The sequence below is a fragment of the Heterocephalus glaber genome, unplaced genomic scaffold (assembly GCF_053883595.1).
Source record: "Heterocephalus glaber isolate CG9 unplaced genomic scaffold, H.glaber_assembly_v1.0 deba00001429, whole genome shotgun sequence".
NCBI lineage: Eukaryota > Metazoa > Chordata > Mammalia > Rodentia > Bathyergidae > Heterocephalus > Heterocephalus glaber.
This window is the reverse complement of record NW_028258294.1, coordinates 35,311,360-35,333,668: the sequence shown is the minus strand read 5'-3', so window position 1 is coordinate 35,333,668 and position 22,309 is coordinate 35,311,360. Positions and strand designations below refer to the sequence as shown.

The following is a 22,309-nucleotide window of genomic DNA, read 5'->3' as shown; positions in this document are numbered from 1 at the left end:
ACCCTAGCCTGACTTTGGAGTGTAGCTCTCTAAAAAAAAACACATATTACTTGTACAAACAAATGGGGTTCTGCATGATATTTTCATACACACAGCATGTGCTGATAAATCCAATCTCCCTTTCCTACCTTCCTACACCTCCAACCCTTCCCAATCTCTAGGAACCACTTACTATTCTACTTTCAGGTCAACTTCCTTTAGCTTCCATATATGTGAGAGAATATACAGTATTTGCCTTTCTGTGTCTGGCTTATTTCACTTAACATAATGTCCCCCAGTTCCAACCATTTTGCTGCAAATGAAAGGATTTTATTCTTCATCGTGGCTGAATAACACTCCATTGTGTATACATACCACATTTTCTTTATCCATTCATCTGTTGATGGGCACCTAGGTTGATTCCATATCTTAGCTGTTGTGAATAATGCTGCAATAAACATGGGTGTGCATGGGTAGGCATCTCTTTAATAGACCTAGTTAATTTCCCTTGGATATGGAGCGGGAAAGCTGGATCAAATAATAGATCAGTTTTTAGTTTTTTGAGGAGTATGATTCTTATTTCACTACCTCTGCTGATACTGTCACATTGCTAGAGGTGGCTCTGTAGTAGGTTGAACTGTGCTCCATCACCACCACCAAAAAAGGTCCAAGTCCTGACCCCTGGCACTTGTGAATGTGACCTTATTTGGAAATAGATTTTAAATGACAGCATCCTGAGTTTAAGGTAGATCTAAATCTAATGACTGGTGTCTTACAGGAGGAAGCGGGAGATCTGAGACACATGGACACAGAGGAGTGTTTTGAGGACAGGTAACTGGAGCAATGCCACCACAAGCCAAGAAAGGCCTTGAAGGGGTGAGCAAGGCTCCTCTCCTATGGTTTTGGAGGGACTGCAGTCCTGCCACCTCAGATCTCAGACCTATGGCCTCTGGAATTGGGAAAAAACTTGTCTCACAGCCCCATTGTATGGTCACTTGTTACAGCAGCCCTAGGAAACTCTCATAGCCCCTTCTTAAGAACTCCCCAGATATAGAAAGTTCTGCCTGTCAGCATGGCAAAAGGGTGAGGCAGACAGGCCAGTGCTCAGAGCCTTACTTCTCAGGCCATGGCTCCCTAATCCCTTGGTATCCTGGTGAGCAAAGGGTAGGAGACACAGGGTCACCAGTGTCCTGGAATGTAAGTTGACTCAAAGATTCTGAGCACAAAGCTAAGCAATTTAACTGACAGGTAATTTACAAAGAGGGAGGGGCTGTGGTCACAATACCAAATTTGTCTGAAAGGAACTTCAGCCAGGCAGGGAGGCTAAAGCAGGAGGACTGTAAGTTCAAGGTCAGTCTGGGCAACTTAGTGAGACCTTACCTCAAAATAAAAAATAAACAAGAGCTGGGGATGTGGCTCTGTGGTAGATTGCATACCTAGCATGCATGAGTGTCACCAATCAGTTGAGGGTTCTTTTGTTCAATTCAGATAGAAATCATCAATTAGCAAAATGTAGCTCTGCTAGCAGCCCAGGGCTGCTACCAATGGCAATGGCCTCGGCCTGTACTGTTACAGCTCTGGATGCTGATGCTGCCAACTGACACCATTTAATGCCAGACAGCTGGTCAATACTGCCAGTTGCTGGTCTCTGTTACTGATCTTTGCCAGCTGCTGGTCTGTGGACTTCTTCAGGGCTAAGAGCCCCAAGTGTTTATAACTCTTGTTTAAAGTGTCCACACTAATCCCAAGTAGATATACAGGACCTTTTGAGCCCACAGCACCTGAGAAATAAATCACGAGCAGATTTACAGGACCAGGGAGAGAGGCTTTACTTGAACAGAACCTTGCTGTAGGACTGTGGGGTATGGACAGCACACCAGAGGGAGCTCTCCTGGACCAACCCAAGAAGTGTTGAGGGAAGTGCTACTTATATAGTAGCTACAAGCCTGTGATTGATCCAAATTCAAGCCTGCTTGATTGGCCCAAATTAGTCTAAAATCAAGCCTTCTGATTGAAGCCTACTGATTGGTCCAAATTAAATTCTACTGCTTAAATTCAAGCCTACTGCAGTCAGGGTAGACAACTCCTTGGAGTGAGTGCAGGGAGTCCAGGATAGTTACAGCTGTCCTGGTGGCAGTTCAGCAAAAGGTCAGAAGTCTTGATATTTGATCGACAGCTGTTATATCTCTGCAAAAATGGCCAGGTTAGAGATGGGATGTAGCTCAGTGGCGCAGCACCTGCCTGGCAAGCACAAGGCCCTAAGTTCCATTCCCATTACCAAAAAGGAAAAAAGGAAAAAATAAAAAAGAATGGCCAGGTTAAAAATGGGAAATCTTTAGAAGGGTTAACTATATTAATCACAACGTATTGGGATTTGGGCATATTAATAATAGGACCAGATCCCTCCCCAATCCTAATGTGAAGAAGCCACATTTGGGGATTCTTCAAAAAGGCAGCAACAAAATCTAGAGCAGTGGTCCTGAGGAAGAGGCACCACAGCTGACTGCCAAGTTGTACCTGCATAAGGGCAGCCCAGAGAGTAGATGAAAAGTGAATTTTGGAGTGTGGGGAAGAGACTAAGCCAAGCTACCCCAGCCCTGCCCCACCAGGAGACATCAGATAGGGAGTGAGGGGAAGTGAGGGGTGAGACAGGACAGCTGTGAGTCAAACCACATCCCCTTCCAGCCATCACAGGAAGAAGGGGAGAAGCAGGCACTCCTTCTGTCTGTCTCATGAGTCCTAGGTTTGATCCCAGCATAGGAAAAAAGAACCTTCACAGCAAACCTGTAGTTCTTTGGAGCTATGCCTCTAGACTCCCTTAATGCAGCTACACTCTGTGGGGTACTCACGTTTGCCCCACTGGAGGAGGAGGAGGAAAAATCTAACATGGTGGAGATGGCTTTTCAGGCATCACAGACGAAGCTCCACTCTGGAATTGCTGAGCCCCCAGAAGTGCCCCTCCTAGGTTCTCAGGGTGCCCCAAGGGAGGACATGCCAGCTGTGGTTCTGACTTCCAGGCCCAAGTCCAAGCTCCACAGACCCCTTTGGCTTCTAGAATCTTGCCATCTGGCTCATGTAAAGGGGCCTCAGCCCCAGTGCTGCATGGCCTGAGGACACCTGGGGTGCGCACAGGATGCTTGCTTCAAACTTCATCAGGACCCCTTCCCAGGCTGGTAGGAGGAAACTGAGGGGACAAGAGGGTTAGGCCATCAGGGAAACCGCTTTCCTAGGATGAGGCAAAGGAGAAGGAGCAATTCATCTAGATTAAGAGAAGAAAGAGTATCACCCCATGTTGGGAAGGGGCCTTGCTAGCTCCAAGCTCCTACTCCCAGCCTTCTGTAGGGCTCAGAAGGCCCCAGGGCAGGTGGCAGCGGTGAGGCCACAGGTCCTTGATGGGAGGTCACTCAGAAGTAGGTGCTGGGCTCTGAGTTAATCATTGTTGACTTTGAGGGAGTGGGAGCTATTGGATGTTTTATTGATGTTGATGTGATGTGGAGAGAATTTGCAATTCCCCAAATGGTTCCAGAACAGAGCACATGAAGGCAGAACAGTCTCTTCTCTCCCCCCACTGAATATGTTTCATTCAAAGTGCCTTTCCAGTGATGAACACCGGATTGAACTAGTAGTCTATTGTCCCCGCACCTGTGGTGGAGGGAAGGAAGGGCCAAGTGGGGGCTTTTTCCCCTCTGCCTTGCCTCTTTGTCATCCCTTCTTGTGAGCTGGGGGTGCAAATTTCTCTTCACACCTTTCCTGTCCCCCCTGACATGAGTTTGAAAAGTTTCTTCAGAGAGAAAGGGTCTTGGGAGAGCTGACCCCTTTGCATTTCTCTCACCTACCTCAGAGAGACACCTGGATGCCAGGTGAAGTCAGGAAAGAACTGCAAGGAGCATCTGGAACTCTGTGTTTGTCCAGCCCTTGGTGGCCCATGCTGAGCATCTATAGGATCATAAGCAGGTCCCAGGAAAACTCAGTGGCCCTCACACCACATGTGGTTTTCTTGTAGGTGACTTTCTGCCAGGCTCTCCTCTTGCCCAGCCTGTTCCCCTCTTGTTACAACAATACAACCTCAGCCCTTGTGTGCCCCTGGGTACTATCCTTACGTCCAGCTTTGTCTCCCTCTTGGGCCCAGCAGATGCATAGGCTTCTCCATGGGCCATATGATGTGTCTCTGCACTGAGCATCTCCCTCCTTCAATTCCATCCTAGGTCCTCTGTGGAGGCCCATACTCAGCCTGTCCTGCACACCAAACTCCAGGCCTGCTCAGGAATGCCATGGGCACATGTGTATGTGTGCAAATTCAGCCAGAGTTGTGTGCACACACATGATGACCCATGTACTTCAACTCATGTAATCATCCTTAATTTTCTAGATACTGGGAACCAATTCCCACAAGAAGGTTCTGGAACCCAGTCATGCTGTGTGTAAGCACAGTCCTTGTGGTGCCTCTGATGCTACCAGTAATTGAACAGAAACCCCTGCCTGGCAATGAGCTGAGCATAACATCCCAACGGGAATGCTACTCCAGCTGTTCCCCTTCACAGGTGAGAAGGTAGCAGAGGGCACCAAATCGGTCTGACCCCAGAGCTCACGGTCAGCACCCTCTATTGTCCCCAGTTAGGGGCAGCACCATCACACCCCGGATAGTGAAAATGTTCACAGACAGTTCTCAGCCAGCTCTCTCATCACCACCCAATGTGCCAGTGCTGCACATGGGGGCACCACACACCACAGCAAAACTGGGAACTTTAAAATATTTTTTATACTTTTGAATGGAAATTTTCAGGAACTGGTATAATGAACTCCCATGTACCCATCACCCAGCTTCAAAAACTATCAACATTTTGCCAATCTTGTTTCATCCACTCTCTCCCACACACTTTTTATCTGAAGATTTTAAAGCGAATCTCAGACATTTCATTTCACCTGTAAATACTTCACGATGGCTTTCTGACAGATAAAAACTTCTTTTCCTTTAACCTGATTACAGTGCCATCACTTAACAAAATGAGTGATGGCTCCTTAATATGATGTAACAGTCAATGTCCAAATTTTCCCGTTGCCTCAAAAATGACTTTTTACAGTTGTTTCTTCATATCAAGATCCAAATAGGGTTTGTCCATTGCATTTGACCAAGGTCTCCTAAATCTTTATCCATCCCTCACCCTCCACACACACATTCTCTCTGGTCCCCATTACCTTCTACAAACAGGCCATTTGTCCCATGGAATGTGCCACATTCTAGCTCACTGAATCTCTTTGTGGTATTGTTTAACATTCTCTTTAATCCCCTTAAAGATATTTCTAAAGGTATAAAGTAGACCATGTCACTTCTCTGCTTAAGATACTCCCAGGGCTTCCTACTGCCATGAAAAGAAAACTCATGCCAGGTACACTTACCCATTCCTGTAATCCCAGGTTACTTGGGAGGCTGAGGCAGGCAGATTGTGAATTTGAAACCAGCCTAGGCAACTTAGCAAGAACCTGTCTCAGAGCAAAAAAAAGGGGGGGTGGGGACTGGGATGTAGCTCAGCTCTCCCTGAGTTCAATCTCCAGTACTGCAAAACAGAAGATCTACACATTGCCCTGGCCCACAGACATGTCCTGTGTTATGACTTCTTTCCTGGATGCCTCTCAAACTTCACCTCCCCACCCCTTTTCCTGCCCTTCAGCTCCAAGTGCCATCCTCCTTTACCTTTTGTGAAACATCCTGGAACTTCTTGTCTCCAGGCCACTGCAGACAGAGGTGTTTCCTCTGACACTGCTCCAGCTCCATTTGGCTCCCCACAGTACTTCTCCTGGGATCTCATCTGCAGGCCATCTCTCCAGACAGGAGCCCCCTCCCCCAGTCTCTTTTGTATTCATCACCTTTCTCAAAATGTGTGGCTATTTCTGCCTACTTGATTGTTTTCTTGGTTTTTAATGGCCTCTTTCCCCTTTCCCCCACAGAAAGTAGGCTCTGGGAGGACCAGGCTGTGACCGTCTGGTGTCTCTGAGGGCTAAAACAGGGCTCAGATATCTTGGAAGCTCAAGTATTTGTTGATTAATAGAACAAATGGAAGGAGAGAGAAAAGATTTACCTTCCAAAGAGCTCACAATCTGGTCCAGGAAAACAAAGCAAACACAAGACTTTCCATTACTGTCTATTAAGCTCTGACTAAGGATCTCCATACTTCCTTGCTCTGGAGGAGATATTTGGGTGTTAAAGCACTGCCTGGAAGGAAAAGCAGGTGCACTCTCCACATGATCGAGTCTGGCAGGAGGGCTGAGTGGAGAGGCCTGAGGTATTCTGGATGCAGGAGGGCATCCTGAGGTGGGCCTCCATTAGCAAAACCTCCTCACATAATTCTCCTCTGTTGAGAGATAAGGAAGTTGAGAGTGAGCAACTTTCCCAGGTACTGAAATGAGGAGATGATAAGTAGGGCTGGAGTCCAGAGACAGTGACACCTCTCGTCCTGCACAGTGAGGAAGAAGCTGGGAGAGAGACAGTGGACACCACCTGCACAGAGACCAGAGAAACTACAAGCTGAGACTTCCCGCCCAGAGGTGGGCCCTGGGAGGGAAACAGTCTGTCAGATCCACCCCATCAGGGCCTAAGGGAGATGGCAGGAGAGGTCACTGTCCCTGCTCTGTCCCACAGCTGTGGGTGACCTCCCTCTGGCGTGAGCCTCTGGAAGCTTTACACACACTCTCTCAGGCTGCCCTACATTATGGCTTTAGTTATTTCTAATTTAAACAAAGGCTCTCACTTGGCCCTTTATGATCCTATCCAACTGAGCTTTTTGTCTTTTAACTAGAACTACGTTTTTACTGTTTTGATCTCGACTGTTTTACTAAGTAATCCTTTAGCTTAAAAAAAAAAAAATAGGATCTTATTTATTTTACTTCTTTGTTATCTTCTCCTTTTAAATGCAGAGAGACCACCGTGTCGCAAAGGACAGGCCAGCAGGGAGCTCCTGGGCTGATGAGGCTGGGCCTGGAGGCCTCAGACCCCAGATGTGGACCGTGTCCCCAAATGGGAACCTTCTGGAAAGACTGCTATTCTCATTCAAAATGACTCACCTCAGCAACACAGATGTACAGAGTAAATGGCTCTTACAGAGAAGATAAGATTACTCCTCCACAGCCCAGAGGACTTACCAGAACAGGGCCTTTTAACTTATTTGTGGGAGGGTAAGTGACATGTTCATAAAACCGTTTTGACATGAAGATTCCTGATATGGCACTCTGTATTCTAAAAGCAGTCATTAAATCCATAGTTTACTGTCATAAGTTACTTGCAAAGCAGATTCTTCCCCCTGCCCCCAAGACCCCAGCCCAAGGGTACAGTGTGAGGCAGGAGTCTCTACAGCAAACATTTTGGGATAACAAGCAACTGACAAAGCTGTGTCAAAATGTCTCCTGTGTGTTCTTCTGATCTAACGTTTACAGTTTTAGTTATTTAGACATATGGGTACCCTTTAGAAGCATAGTGTTGTCTGTGTTTTTGAAATTTACATAAAATTGTCCCATGCTATTAATTCCATTCTGTCTCTTACATGTCTCTCCTCTGGGTTGCTTTCAAGATCTTCCCAATTGCTCAGTGCAGCCATAGTAACTGCTGATTACTTCTGACTGCTGTGTGGTACTAACATACTCATGACAAAGCAGAGACCATCATGGGGACAAAAAACAAATTCCTGGGCCCTTAACCTGTTACTTGTTAAAAGCACAATTTGTGTTTTCTTTTGAGACCATCAGGAACTTAAAAGCAATTTTTTCTAAAACTCATAACTCTTCATAACTAAAAGTAGACAAACCTTGACCTTCATTTTTTTAAAACTCTGGGTCAAATTCTCCTCAGCTCTGCATATAGGCATGTTAGTCATTTAAGATGTAGCTGTCTAAAAGTTGGCAAAATAAAATTTGTTATCCTTAAGTTTACCTAACCTATCTCATTACCCTTCAAGATGGGACACTGAGATAAGAGTAACTAATTCAATTTCCAGGATTCACAGGGACATCTGATTATCAGATTTTACAACTTGCAGTTCCAGACCTCCTCTCTGTGACCGATGCTTGGAAGTCTCCAACCACTGCCCTAAACCTGTGAACACCTAGATTCCAGAAAAACCAGGGCCTCTGACTGAGACTGTCTCAAGCAGAAACAATCATTTCATGATAACGGACTTGAGGCAGACGATTAGGGTGTGACCAGCTGGCAGGCAAGTGGGCATGACTTGTCAATCACAGAGATCCAGAACACATGCACAAAAAACAGTTCCAACGCCTGTACCTGGAACCAATCAAAAAATGTTATCTTCAATATTTCTAGTGAGATCAAGTAGGTTTTTGGTAGGGCAGCCTAGATCTGATGTCAGCCTAAGGAGTAGGGGATACAAAAGACCTCCATCATTAATCTCCTTGCCACTGTGCTCTTTCTTTCTTTAGCCACTCTTACTCTGCAGAGCATACTTCTCTTCCTACCTTTAATAAATATAGACCCTCACTCCTTTTTGCAAGTTTCTTGTTAGGACAAGAACCTAAAAAGAACTTCTGGAAAGAGCATACAGCGCCCCAGAACCCCAGTAGTAGAATCATCCCTAAAACCATGAAGATTCTCCAGGACTAGGAAACTAGGACTAAGATAACAACCAGCTGGACCCTGACCCACCTCAGCTAATCCTTAAAAGCTGGCCACCTGGTGGGCAGGTCAGTCTGACTGCCTCAGCGTGTGCCCACTCTGGCTACTCAGGCTGGAGTCCTTTCCCTATTTGCTCTTACTTTCCTTGTTAGGGCACAGGCTTGATCTTTGTTAGAGTTGTGTTCCCCTTTAATTAAAGCTTTCTTCTGCAAATTTGTGCTCTAATTTTAATTTCCATTATCCCTGAAGCAAAGACCCACATTAGCTGGTGACAATATTCCATCATACACACTGCCATGTTCAATTCACCCATCACCGAGTGAAGGACACCAGGCTGTCTCAGATCCCCTTCACTAATATTTCATAAAGTTTCACTTTTCTAGTTTTTCCCAATCCAAGGGGTTACAATTAGGTACCTTCTTATTTTATTTGTGTTTAATGAATTAAACAACTCTTCATATAGTTATAGCTATTTAAATGTCTATTACTGTGAATGGCCTGTTTAAATCCCTTCCTTTATTTCCTACTGGATTCTTGTGTTTTTCTTATGGATTTGCAGTTTTTTACATATGCCGAATATTAAATCTTTGTCAGTTTAGGCTTTAAAAATACTACTCCCATTCTATCGCCATTTTGTTAGCTTTGCTTATACAGTGCTTTTTCTTTGAACACAAATCTATAATGTTGATGTGACTAAATTAATTTATTTCATGCCTTGTGAATTGTATATGATTTTTGTTTCATTATTTCTTTCCAAAGAAGTTCTCATTTTGAATTTCAGAGTTTTCTTGTTTGTTTTTGGTGCTGAGGATCAAACCTCAGCTCTCTCACATGCTAGGCAAGCACTCTACCAACTGAGCTTCATCCCCTGCCAGTTATTTTTAATGTCTTTTTAAATTTATTTTTATAATTTTTGCTTTTCACATTTAGGCCTTTACCCATTTGGAGTTTTTAAAATAGAATGTTCAACATGAATCCAACTTATTTCCAAAAGAGTAGAGCATTTTTCCTAATACACTTCCCTAAATAATTCATCACTCCCTCACTGATTTGTGATACAACTTCTGCATCTGAGGAGTTCCCTTGTAGTTTTGTTTATTTAGATTTGTTTGTATTTACTAAGTTTATTTGTTTATGTATATCTACACCTGTTTCTGAAGTCTTACTCTGTTCCTTTGGCCGTTTTGTTCCTAGGGCAATAACACACCACATTTACTTATTTAAGTGGTACCTTGGTTCACAAACTTAATTCTTTCCATGATTCTGGTCACAAACTGAACTGAACAAGAACCGAATCAAATTCAATGGTTAGTTTCAACGTTGACCTTATGGGGAAATTTGACTCGGTTCTCATACAATCCGGTTTGCAACCAGAATCATGGAAAGAATTAAGTTCGTGAACTAAAGTACCACTGTGTTTGTTTCTTTGTTTGTTTGTGGTACTGGAGATTGAACCCATGGCTCTCCCACTGAACTACATCCCCAATTTTTTTTTTTTAGACAAGGTCTCACTAAGTTGCTAAGTTGCCCAGGCCAGGCCCAAACTTATTATCTTCCTGTTTCAGCCTCCTGAGTGCTAGGTTTACAGGCACGCACTACCACACCAAGCCTTAATCAATTTGATTATCAACAAAACAAGCATTGCGCTTTTTAAATTAGATTAGCTATTTGTGAATCTCAATTCTATATAGATTTTATAATCAGTTTAATTCCCCAGTATTCCTGCTGGAATTTAACTGAATGTAAAAATTAATTTGGAGCTAATTGGCATCTTTCCAAGACTAAATCATCCCAAACATAGATATAGTATTTCCATTTATATAGGTCTTTCAATTAATGGTCTTTAGTAAAATTTAATTGTTTTCCTTTGTGCTCTGGGCCTTCTTTGTTATGTTAATCCCTAGGACTTTTGTGTTTTCATTGCTATTATCAGAGACAGATTTATTCTCATTTCTAGGATCTTGGGAGGGGCTTGGAAATAGGTCCATGTTATTGTAAAATTGGAAAGGTGGGGAATTTTAACCATGATTGGTGATGATAGCTCTCTTTCCATCCTAAGTTCCCCTCCACTGCACCTGTTGGACAGCACTGGAATGATCACAGGTACCTAAGAGGAACTTAAGCTGGAAAAATGTCTAGCTTGGAGTTGATAAAATGTATTTATATGGTTTGCAATCTCTTCCATGTGTAGTGAAATCGTTACCTGGTGCCTTGACATCTGAATGACTTCTGGAACTTCCTGGAATTCTTCCCACCTGGGTTCCAATTCACTAGACACTGGGACACAAAGATGCAAAGATGGAAGGTGTAAGTCAAGCACTTAATTTGTTTTTTAAAGTCTTTTATGCTTGTCATATTTACTATATTTTTCAATTTTTTAAATTGTAATTAGTTGTGAGTTCTTATTTTAAGTAAATATATTTTATAGCTGATTTTGAATTTTCAATTTTATTCTCTATTTATTAAAGTGAGCTCCCAAATTGCATAAACATCTAACCCCTCAAAACCTGGCTTTGGCCCCTATGGTGCCTGCCTGTAACTTGCTACTCCAAAGGTTGAAGCAGGATTGAAAGGTCAAGGCCAACTTGGTCAGTTTAGCAAGACCCTGTCTCAAAATTTTATAAAAAGGGAAGGAGATGCTAGAGATGTAGCTCAGCAGTAGAACAACTGCCCGGCATGTGTGAAACCCTGAGTTCAATCTCCCCACTGCTTGAAAAAAGAAAAAAAAAACTAGACTTGTCCTTTGAATATTATCAATAATATTAAATTTTTTTGGTACTGGGGATTGAACTCAGGTCCTTGTGCTTGCATGGCAGGCAGCGAAACCACTGAGCTAAATCCCCGGCCCAATATTAAATTTTTGTATTCAAATTTCTTTGTTAATCTAGAATCCAACAACTTCCTTAAACTCTCTTTTAAATTTTTATTCATTTACTTATTTATTTTGAAGTTCTAAGGATTGAACCCAGGATCTTCACACTGAGCTACATCCCCAAATCTTTTTTAATTTTTTCTTTTAAGACAAGGTCTTGCTAAATTGCCCAGGCTGGGCTTGAACTTGCAATCCTCTTGCCTCAGCCTCTCAAAATTTTAGGATTAAAGACATGGACCACCAAATTGAGTTTAAACTCTCTTAACAGGCTTAAATGTTTGTTGACTCTTTTGGGTTTTCTCACTAATTATTATATCATCTGCAAGTGACTATTTTATGTCTGATTTTCCAATATTATATTTTTAATTTCTTTTTCCTACCATTGCTTTGGTCAGGACCTTCAGTAGTCTGTTGAACGGTATACAGTAACAGTGAGTATTATCTTCTTTCTCCCCCACCTTAATCATAGTACATCAAAAGTTTCTTCTTGAAGTGTGGCATTTGCTGCAGAGTTTGTTAGCTAGTCTTTACCAAATTAAGAAAACTCCTGAGTCCTTGAATGTTTTTATTGGTGCTGAACTTTATCAGAAGCTTTTTGCATACATTTAAAAGACACTATAACTTTTCTCCTTTATTACTTTTATCAGAGTTGGCAAAATGTAGAGTACACACCAAATCTTTTTTTTTTTTTTTTTTTTTGGTACCAGGGATTGAACTTGGGACCTTGTGCTTGCGAGGCAGGCAGCAGAACCACCTCACCAAATTTTAACAAAGATATTAAATGGAAAGAGCCACACCTACTTATTTACATATTGTCTACGGCTGTTTTCACACAACACTGGCCAAGTTGAGCTAGTTGAGACAGGCACCACCAACTCACAAAGCCTGAAATATTTACTGTTGACTGCTACTTTAAACTGATGGCTTATATTGGTATACTTTCTAATATTGGGCTGTGGTTGTAGCCCAGCAGTAGAGTATTTGCCTTGCATGCAAGAGGTCCTGGATTTGATCCCTACAAGAAAGAAAAGAGTGAGGAGGGGAGTCCAGTATCACTTTGATACTTCTTATTTGCAGATGATCTCTTTTTTTTCTTCTATGGAAACTTTCTCTTTTTGCTTTTGATCCTCCTAAACCTTGCTTTGATTCCAGCAATGAACAAGTGGAAATTGAAACAAAAAAAAATATCATTTACATTAGCATTCCCAAAATTAAATACTTAGGCATAAATCTATCAAAATATATGTAAAAATTATGAAGAATACTATAAAACTTTGATGAAAGAAATCAGGGAAATAAATAGATGGAGAGATATGTTCTTTCTTCTTTTCTTTTTTTTAAACAGGGTCTTGCTAAGTCACTAAGGTGAGAAGTTGCCCAGGCTAGCCAGAGCTTTCTATTTTCCTGTCTCAGCCTCCCAGTATGCTACATCCAGCTTGATGATGACATTTTAAACACAACACCAAAGGCACAATCCATTAAAAAAGGTAATTGATAAACTCAATGGTACAGTTTGAATATGTCCCCCAAATTTTATGTGCTGGAAACCTAATACCTAGTCAGTCTCTTTCTCTCCCTCTCTCTCTCTCTCTCCTCTCTCTCTCTTTCTCTCTCTCCTTCTGCTGTGTTATGGTGCAGCAAACAATAGTTGTCAAGAGAATGAGAAACAGGCCACAGACCGGGAGAAAATATTTGTAAAAGACATATCTCATTGCCAGGACAAAACACTCAACACCCACAACCTAAAGGAGGACAGGTTTATTTTAGTTCATAGTTTGTAGAGGTTTCAGTTTGTAGTCAGCTGACTCCAAGGCAAGGCAGCATGGCAGAGGGGCCTGGCAGAGGAGAAACAGCTCATGGTGTGGCAGTGGGAAGCACAGCAGGATCAAGGGAAGAGGAGATTTTATATATATATGCATGCCCACAGCAACCCACTTCTTCCCACTAGGCTTCTTCACCATGCAACATCACACCTAGCTATAAATCCATCAGTGGACTAATCCAGTGATGAGTGTCACACACCCATGATCCAGTCACCTCCCAAAAGCTCCACTTACACGTGCATGAGGCATTGAGGGGACATCTAGATATAAACCATAACACTGATAAAAAACTATTACCCAAAATATGCAATGAACTCCAAAAATTCAATAATAAGAAAACAAACCACTTAAAAATGAACAAAAGACATGAACAGACACCTCACCAAAGAAGATATACAGATGAGAAATAAATGTATTACAAGATGCTCCACCTCCTATGTCATGAAGGAGTTGAAAATTAAAACAGCAATGAGATATCACTACATATCAGTGGCAACAGCCAAAATCCAAAACACTGATACTATCAAATGCTGGCAAGGATATGTCATAACAAGACCTCTTACTCATTGCTGGTGGAAATGCAAAATGCTACAGCTACTTTGGAAGACGGTTTGACAGTTTCTTACAGAACTAAACATGCTCTTATCATATAGTCCACAATCCCACTCCTTGGTGTTTACCCAGTGTTGAAAAATTGTGTTAACACTAAAAGTATTAATTAGTGTTAACACTAAACATTGCATACAAATGTTTACAGCAGTTTTAGTCACCATTGCCAAAAGTTGGAAGGATCCAAGATGCCCTTCCATAGATGAATGGGCAAATAAACTATGGTACATTCAGATAATAGATTATTATTTAATGCTAAAAAGAAATGATCTATCAAGCCATGAAAAGATGTGGAGGAATCTTAAAAGCACATCGTCAAGTGAAAGAAGCCATTCTGAAAGGCTGATGGTTCCAACTCTGGGAAAAGGCAAAACCATGGAGACAGAAGATCAGTGATTTCAGAAGGGAGGGGTGAGAAGGGATAAATAGGCAGAGGATAATTAGGGCAGTGAAATTATTCTGTGTGATGTTATAATGCTAGCTATATGTCATACATTTGTGAAAACCCATAACTGTATAACACCAGGAGTGAATTTTAAGGACACTGGATGATCCATTGTAAAAGAGGACTAGTCTGGTGTGGACTCTTAGCTGTGGGGAAGCTGAAAGGTGGGAGTGAGTGGGTGGAAAAATCTCTGAACTTCCTCTTCATTTTTGCTATAAGCCTAAAATTGATCTAAAAATTTTGTAGCACAAAAGATTAAACTTTCACTCTAATATGTTTTCCCCCCACTCACCTTTGTCTTATTCAGCACCCATTCTGTCTGAGGACTTACATGTTTACTTAATGGAAAATCTAAAGTCTTTTTCTTTTTTCAAATGTATTTCCCTTCTATGTATTTCATCTTCAGAAACATATAGTAGATATACATGTACCTATTTATTAGTATACTATTTCCTGTCCTCAAAATCTCTTATTTTCTTTTCATTACCAGGTTTCATTACTGAGCCCAGGGCCTTTGCACTGAGCTAAACACCCATCCCAATTTAATTTAATGTAATCTTTTTGGAGAGAGGGTCTTGCTAATTTGCTAAATTGCCCAGGCTGGGCTCGGACTTGTGATTCTCCTGCCTCCACCTCCCAGAGTGCTGGGATTACAGGTGTGTGCCTCCACACTCAACTTCATATATTTTTTTCTCCTATTCTTTTTCTGTGTCCCTAGGAGAGTTCTTAGATCCTTCCGTATCCTCCATTGTTCCATGGAATATCAGATTTCATTGCCTGGATGTCCCCCAGAGCTGAGGAAGGCAAGAAGCCCGGGAAAGACATTCCCAGAATCTCGATTCCAAGGGCCATTCCCTGGTCCCCTTACTCAGAAGCAGCCTTTCCTTCTCTGCTCTGTCAGGCCCTGCCCTGAGCCCCTGAATACGCCTCCAGCCCACTCTCCACTCTTCCTCATTTATTATGCCCCAGTCACACGGGGCCTCTCCCCAGACTTTGAAGCTGCTGAGCTGACTCCCTTCTTAGGGTTGTTCTGCTTGCTGTTCCCCACACTGAAATGCCCTTCTACAGCTCCACCTTCCCACCTCTGCCAGTGTTTTCACTGCCGAATCTTTCTCAGCATTCAAATTTCAGTTCAAGCTGGATGTGATGGTGCACGCTTGTAATCCCAGCACTGTGGCAGGCTGAGGCAGGAGAACCACAAGTTCAAGCCCAGTCTGGGCAATCTAATTTATTACTACACTGTCATGCACAAAAAATGAGGTGGGGTGGGGCTAGGAATGTAGCTCAACATGAAGGCCCTGGGTTCAATCTCCAGTATAAAAAATCAAAACCAAAACCCCCTCAGTTCAGATGATTCAACCTCCTCACAGGGACCATCCCTGCCCACTCTATCTAAAACAGTCAGTGGCCAGTCACACGTCTATCTTCTCACTTCCTTATGCACAGCGTTTATCATACTTGGAACCAGCTAGGACCAGTTGGGCTATGCTGTAGTCACAAAAGAGAGGGATGAAAAGCAACGGGAGGAGTCCCCACTAATGTGTCTTCAGGGCCTATCGTGTGCTGGGCTCTTTGCTGAGTAACTTATATGTGAGGTTTTATTTAATTTATTCAACAGCCATATCATATAGACATTATTGTTATGCTCACTTCACACAGAAGGAACTTGAGGGCCAGGGAGCTGAAGCGGCATGGGCAGAGTGCAGTGGAGTCTGGGCCTGAGCCTCCAGATTGTGGCTCCAGAGCCCTGTGTTCCAAGAAGACTAGTGGCCAGTGTGTCCACTGCAGGGCGGGGGTGCTGGGCCTCTCTCTGTCCAGAGCAATGAGGAGGGCAGTCCCAGGGGCCACCTTCCATTAGGACACTAGGGAAAAATCATGAGCTCATCCCAACCCACAGGGGCCTTTTGGCCATGATCTGGTTCCCCCCACCCCAATTCCACAAGCTCAATACACACAAAGTCAAACAGGGCCCCTCCCCATGCTGAGCCCCCAGTTCCATGGCCCTCCAGCCCCAGATCCGTCAGTCACCCAGTTCCTGGGCACTGCCAGAGTGAGAGGTCACAACCAGAGCCTAGCTCAACACACCCAGCTTGTTCCCCCCGGGGGCTTTAAACAACAGTTGGGGGGCGGGGGGGGGGGTGGGGCTGGACATCTAGATGAGGTCCTGGCATGGTGGGGCTCTGGCAGTGAGGGCCTCTTCCTGGCTTGCAGACAGCTGCCTTCTTGCTGTGAGCTCACGTGGACTTTTCTCCTGTATGGGCAAGGACAAAGAGGAGAAAGGGCACAAGCTGGTGTCTGTTCTTATAAGGACACTAATTCTATCATGAGGGCCCCACCCTCATGACCTCATGTAAGCCTAATCACCTCCCAAAGGCCCCACCCCAAACACCATCACACTGCACGTTGAGGCTTCAACATGTTGGTTTTAGTGGTACACAAACATACATTCCATAACCCTGGGTGTGTATGCACAGATGTGTGAACATACATGGCCATGTGTAAGTGCCTGATTGCTCATCCTGCACCCCTTCCTGTGCCCAAGAGGCAAGTGCATGGACCACACACAAGGGAAGCTATTTCTGTCACCTGGGTCACCATGGTCCTGGGTGTTTCCCTGCAGTACTGTCCCTCTCAATAGCCTGGGGTCACTGTCCGTGTTCTGGTGCTCCCCAACCTTTGCCCAGCCCCTCCTGTGGCAGTGATTCTCCTCTCAGCTGAGATCTTCCACAGGTTTTGTTCTTGCTGCCAGAGCTGTGTGGGCACTGTGTGGCTACCTGTGCACTACAGCCAGCTTGCTCAAGGCTCCTGCGGCTGAGCCTCTGCCCCCTGCTCTGTCCTCTCACTTCCCTCAATGCAAAGAGGGATCTGAGCTGCATCTTCTCCAGGAATAAGGCATCTCTTCTCCATGTCAATTAATCTGAGTCCACCTCTGAGCACCTCTCCCCTGCTGGCCCAGACAGGGTAATGTGTCTCATTCCCTATGTGTATGGACCACACATTTGCCTCCCTCCCTGTTCCAATAGAGCCTAACAGAGCCATAACCCACAGGCTGGAGCACAACAGGAGCCCCGGGCCTCCTCCAGGGCTGTCAATTTCCTGGTGCAGTTTATCTGCACCTTCACTTAGTGTTCTCTTGTCAGAGGAGCTGGTGGCTGTGTGTGACAACCAAGTGAAATAAGTGCTGCTTCTTTCCCACTCCCCCAGTTGCCTGTCCTGTTGCAGAGGACAGCAGAGTGTCTCCCTAGCTTCCACAGATGTCGTTGTATTGTACCTGTCCTTACTTGATCAGTGCTTTATTCAAAATGCCTGGGACCATCTCTCTGAAAAAAGAAAGCACAAGAGAGGTTCACCCTCTTTCTACTTTGCTGCCTGGCTGCTGGTCCCCAGAAAGTTGGGGAGGCAGGACTGTAGGGAGCAGGGTGAGGGAAGCCAGAAAGGCACGAGGTCCAAGGACCACAAGCCTTGAGTCCAGGCTTCTGGAATGATATCCCAAATATCTTTTCCCAACATCTGTGTGTCTATCCTCCCACTGGCACAGGCCGTGGTGGCCTCTCCAAGTTCTGCAGTGGAGGAGGTGAGAGGGGTTTGGGGTTCCCTGCTTAAGAAGAACAGAGTGGTGAATGTTGGTGCTATTGGAGTGAGGGCCGGGGTTCTGACCTCCAAGGACTCTGTGGCCTCATGAACTATGCAACACATTGGCCCACAAGCATCAAACATAGAGTGGACTCCCAGAAAGGGGTGTGATTCTTTCCATGGGAATCCATCCCCACAGATGGGAGAGCAGGTGCAATTCGCCACCTTCTCACAGGAGGTCATTGTCACCATCCTATCACCTTATTTAATCTTCCCAGCAGTGCCATGAGACACTGGTTATTATTTTCATTTTCCATGTAAGGAAGATGATGCTTAAGAGGTCAAATGACTTTCTCAATAAGTGATACAGCCAAGACCCCAAACTAGTCTTCCCACCACGGCAACCCCTGCATGACTCAGGTAGAAGTGACTTCAGCTAGGAGGGCTGGCAAAGATGCGGTGTGAGCGGCTTCACTCACAATGTGCGTGGAGAACAAGACCATCAGGAATGGCAAGATAGATCCAGCCGCCTCCAACAGGTGTCTTGGGGTGGGTTTGTTTTCGCTAGTCAGTAGTTTTGAACCTGCTGGCTGATGTCAGACCTAAGTCCCTAGTAAAGAAGAGCAACAGCTGTCTGCCACAAGCTCACGATGGACTGACACAGGCAACCCTTGTGCCTGAGTGCGCATGCGCACCTCTCCCACGCCCTGCTGTACCCCCTGGGAATCCATGCATATCCACTCAACAGAGCAGCAAAGAGAGGGAGATAAACCTGCATCAGCGTGTGTTCTCCTTGTGAAAACAAAGGAGGAACAGTGCAAAACCTCATGTACTATTCATTGGGAGCAATCCTGACACAATCCCAAGAAAATGAACCCTTTTTAAGCCCACAGCTCCAGCTCAGCCTCTCTGGTGCCTGGGAGTGGCCAGAGTGGTCTGGGAGAGGGGCTGCCTGGCTGGGAGAGGCACGCGGTAGTGAGGCTTAATTATGTTTCACAGAGCTGCACCGTGAAGACAGTTTAAAACCACTTAATTAGCGTAGGAATATACAGCCATAATTATTCTGAAATACGGCCTAACTAACCTATGGAAAAGCCAGGCACACTGCTCGGGAATGATGGAGACATTAGTAGTCTACTAATATAACCAGTCTGCTCTCCAGCACAGCTCTGTGGGAGACACAGCCCTTAGGGACAGGGAGAGGAGAATAAGGTTTTCCCTGGAGTCCGATGGTGTTTAAGAGGAACTGTGTGAATTGGGCAGAAAAGGGAAAACTGTGGTGGTATTTACTGAGCAAATACTAGGGGCCAAATTGCTGTACTCCATTTCTTCTTTAATCTTCAAAATAATTCTTTAAGATAGATATAACGTTCAGAGAGGTTCATTGACAAACCCAAGGTCACACAGCTGGGAAATAGTGGAAGCAGAATTCGCCCTGTGAGGGGCTGCTCCAAAGGCCATGGTCTTCCTGTTATTCCACACCACAGTTGGCAGGCACAGCAGGCTGGGAAGTAGGCTGAGTAGACAAGAGGCCTTTTCATCTCTGAGGGGGTGTCTCGTCCTCTGACATTTTAGAAAGGGGCAGGCACTCAAGCTTTCAGGATATAAGTTCGAGCCGCCAAGCGTGAGATGAGAAACCCCATTCAATTAAGCTACAGTGGGAATGTGTCCCCTAGAGGGCGTGGCGTTCACCTCCACAACTGTTCACAGATGCCTAGAAGATGGCGCTGTTGACACCCAAGTCACCCACATCACCACTCTCAACCCTAGTTCTGTGCCCACTATTAGCCCAAGGCCAGAGAAGCCACGCCTGTGATAATAAAGCAGATTTGAGTTCTGTGGGGAGACTCCTGAACCCAGGGACACTCAGATGCCGTGCGTTCGATGCCCTCTAGGGGGCGCCCGGGAGCCAGAAAGTGGGCTTCGGCTCCTGTCTGGCCAGCAGGTCGAGGAATATTCCAACAACGTCCTCATTCTTCCCTGATCAAAGGAGCCGGGATTGAACCTGCTGTAATCATCCGTCGGGGAGTTTGCTTAAAATTCCCCTAATTACGGGAGAGCAGAAAATTGCTACGCCTCAGACTGAATAGAGAAATCGAAGGCGCCCTGCTCCCAGCTGCCTGGGGGAGATGAGCCAGGCTGGGAACAGAAAGCCTGGGAGAGGCGAGGCGAGCGGCTGTGGATGGCAGTGGTGGAGGGAGGACGATGTCCCGGGCCTGTGCCAGGAGTGGGAGAGAAGGGAAGGAGCCAGCTGCAGGGGGGATGTGGTGGTTGGGTCAGGTGAGGTGCCAGCCTCCCCCGCAGAGAGAAGGGTGCAGGAGCAAGGAGGGTAGGCAGTGGGGAAGAGACAGCCAGAAATGTACCTTTCCTCTGCTGGGGCTGAGGGGCAGGCGGACCCATACCTCTGGCTAAGCGGGAACAAAGGCTCTGGGCTGTCCTGTCTGCCAGGAGGTCAGAGGATGAGAGAAGTGGGAAGCCAGGGACCAAGCCAGCAGGACAGGGCTCCTCCGGGCACCCTTTCTGGGCTGGGCCCCCACAGGCACGTGGAAAGGTCTAGGAGAAGAAGATGGGTATGGGATGTCTGCCCTTGGGAGGTCTCTGTCTGAAAGAGGAGGCTGGCTGAGCATCATAGTCAAAGATCCCATTCGAAGACCCCATGTACACCTCATGCTTACCCCATATGACCCCACCCATGATGGCCCTGCACTGTGGGAAGGGGGTGGGAAAGTGGAAGTGGATGGAGTCAGAAGGGAGCTGGTTGGAAGGCAAGAGCTGAGCAGGAAAAGGCCAGGCTGGAGGAGGGAGAGGTGGACCAAGGGAGGGAACAGTGAAAGGAACCCTGCAGAGTGCAAAGGGATCAGGGTGGCCGTGCAGTGGACAAGGGGAGCCAGGCTGGGGAGATGAAGCTACTTTCTAAGATCACACGGTTCATCAGTGGTTGAATCAGGGTTTGTATTTAGGTTTCAGAATATGTTGTGCGTTACCATGTATGGAGGCAGAGGGTGTGTGGACGTGGGCACTCTGAGAGTGGAGTGCAAGAAGGAAAGCAGAGGCTCAGGCATGAGCTCCTGGGCTGCACTCCAACAGCTGTCATACAAAGGGGAGGTGTGTACAGCACCCCTGGAGCCTCTTCCCACTTCCCAAGGGACTTCTCAGTTGCCTATGCAAGTCTCTGATACTTGGCTAGCATTGGCCCTTTGGGAGTGAGTCTCTGCTGCATTACTGTGCTTGTCCCACTTACGGTGTTGAGACTCTGAGGTTGCCAGTTACCAAAAACCAAGGAATAGCACAACTTACTAAAAGGATATGAGAAACGTCTCAGTGCAGGACTGTGGCCCAGCCTTCGTGAGGACTGGTATCAAGGAAGGAAAGTCAGCAGACACTGGGAATTTTAACTCACCATCTCGCTCTTCTGCCAAGTCCAGCATACAGGCTTCCTTTTCTGGGCAAGACCCCAAGACTCTAGATGACCAGGCGCAGCTCCTGTGTGTGCATGTAACAGACAAAAAAAAAAAACGCACGTAGGCTGTCCGTAGGCCCTGACTCTGACATTCTAAACATCAGACTTTGGTCCACCAGCTTGGCTCCGGTGCCAGCTCTAGTACAGTCAACCCGGACACAGGGTTGTGTCCCAAACGCCACACATCTGCCACTGGGAGCAGCACAGCTCGGAGGCTGTGGGGAATCGGACAATAGCTCCAACAACCCCCATTATACCTGTAGTGACATGACTGGGTGGGGCTGTGTGTACACAAGGCCTGGGGTGGCCGTGGGGGTGTCACCTGTCCCAGCAGGTGCTCATGGGCTCAGTGGTGAGTTGCTCACTGTGTCACACACTTAGCTGTGGCTGAGGCAAACCCTCACATGGGCAGCTAGGACTGAGAGGCTGGGACTGCATCTGGCTGCCAGCCCTGCAGGGGCCAAGGTGGGAAGCAGAAAGCCCAGCAAGCCTGTAGGGAGGCTGGAGTCCCAGCCAGGGCCTGCTGGAAGGGCAGGCCAGCCTCATAGGCTTCAGGGTGGCTGTCTGGGGCTGAGAAACCTGTACTTTAGAACCTTGACTATTTTCACGCTGTTTGTATTTTCTGTAATTATGTCCCTTTTGTTCTCACTCAGTATTTATGAAAGTTCTTTGTGGAAATGCCAGCAGATCCCAGCAGTGCTGAGAGGAACCAACAAAGGGTTTGTGTCTCTCCCTGGGCTCAAGGTAAAAGAAACATTCTCGGAGCCCAGGCATGGAGGAGGCAGGAATGTGGCTGCAGGAATAGGGTGGGAGCAGGATTGCAGCTGGGGGCTCCTCTCCTGCTGGATGTCTCCTTCTCTCACTCTCTCTCCAGGGGCAGCTCTGGGCTCTCTGGAACCATCTATTGTCCTGAACTGGGCGAGCTGGT

At 45.7% G+C, this 22,309-nt stretch overlaps 1 long non-coding RNA gene across 2 annotated transcripts in view; it reads right to left on the bottom strand.

Annotated features, from left to right (window-relative positions):
* Positions 1 to 12,718: 12,718 nt before the first annotated feature.
* Positions 12,719 to 22,309, bottom strand: part of LOC110344321 (uncharacterized) — a 110,435-nt gene continuing 100,844 nt past the window's right edge. The window contains exons 5-6 of one of the 2 annotated variants that reach the window (XR_015451691.1): positions 21,322 to 21,404; positions 12,719 to 16,599 (exon numbers count right to left, since the gene is read on the bottom strand). This is a non-coding gene — a long non-coding RNA (uncharacterized LOC110344321). The remainder of the gene's footprint in view (positions 16,600 to 21,321; positions 21,405 to 22,309) is intronic. The other variant, XR_002386823.2, reaches the window with a different exon arrangement.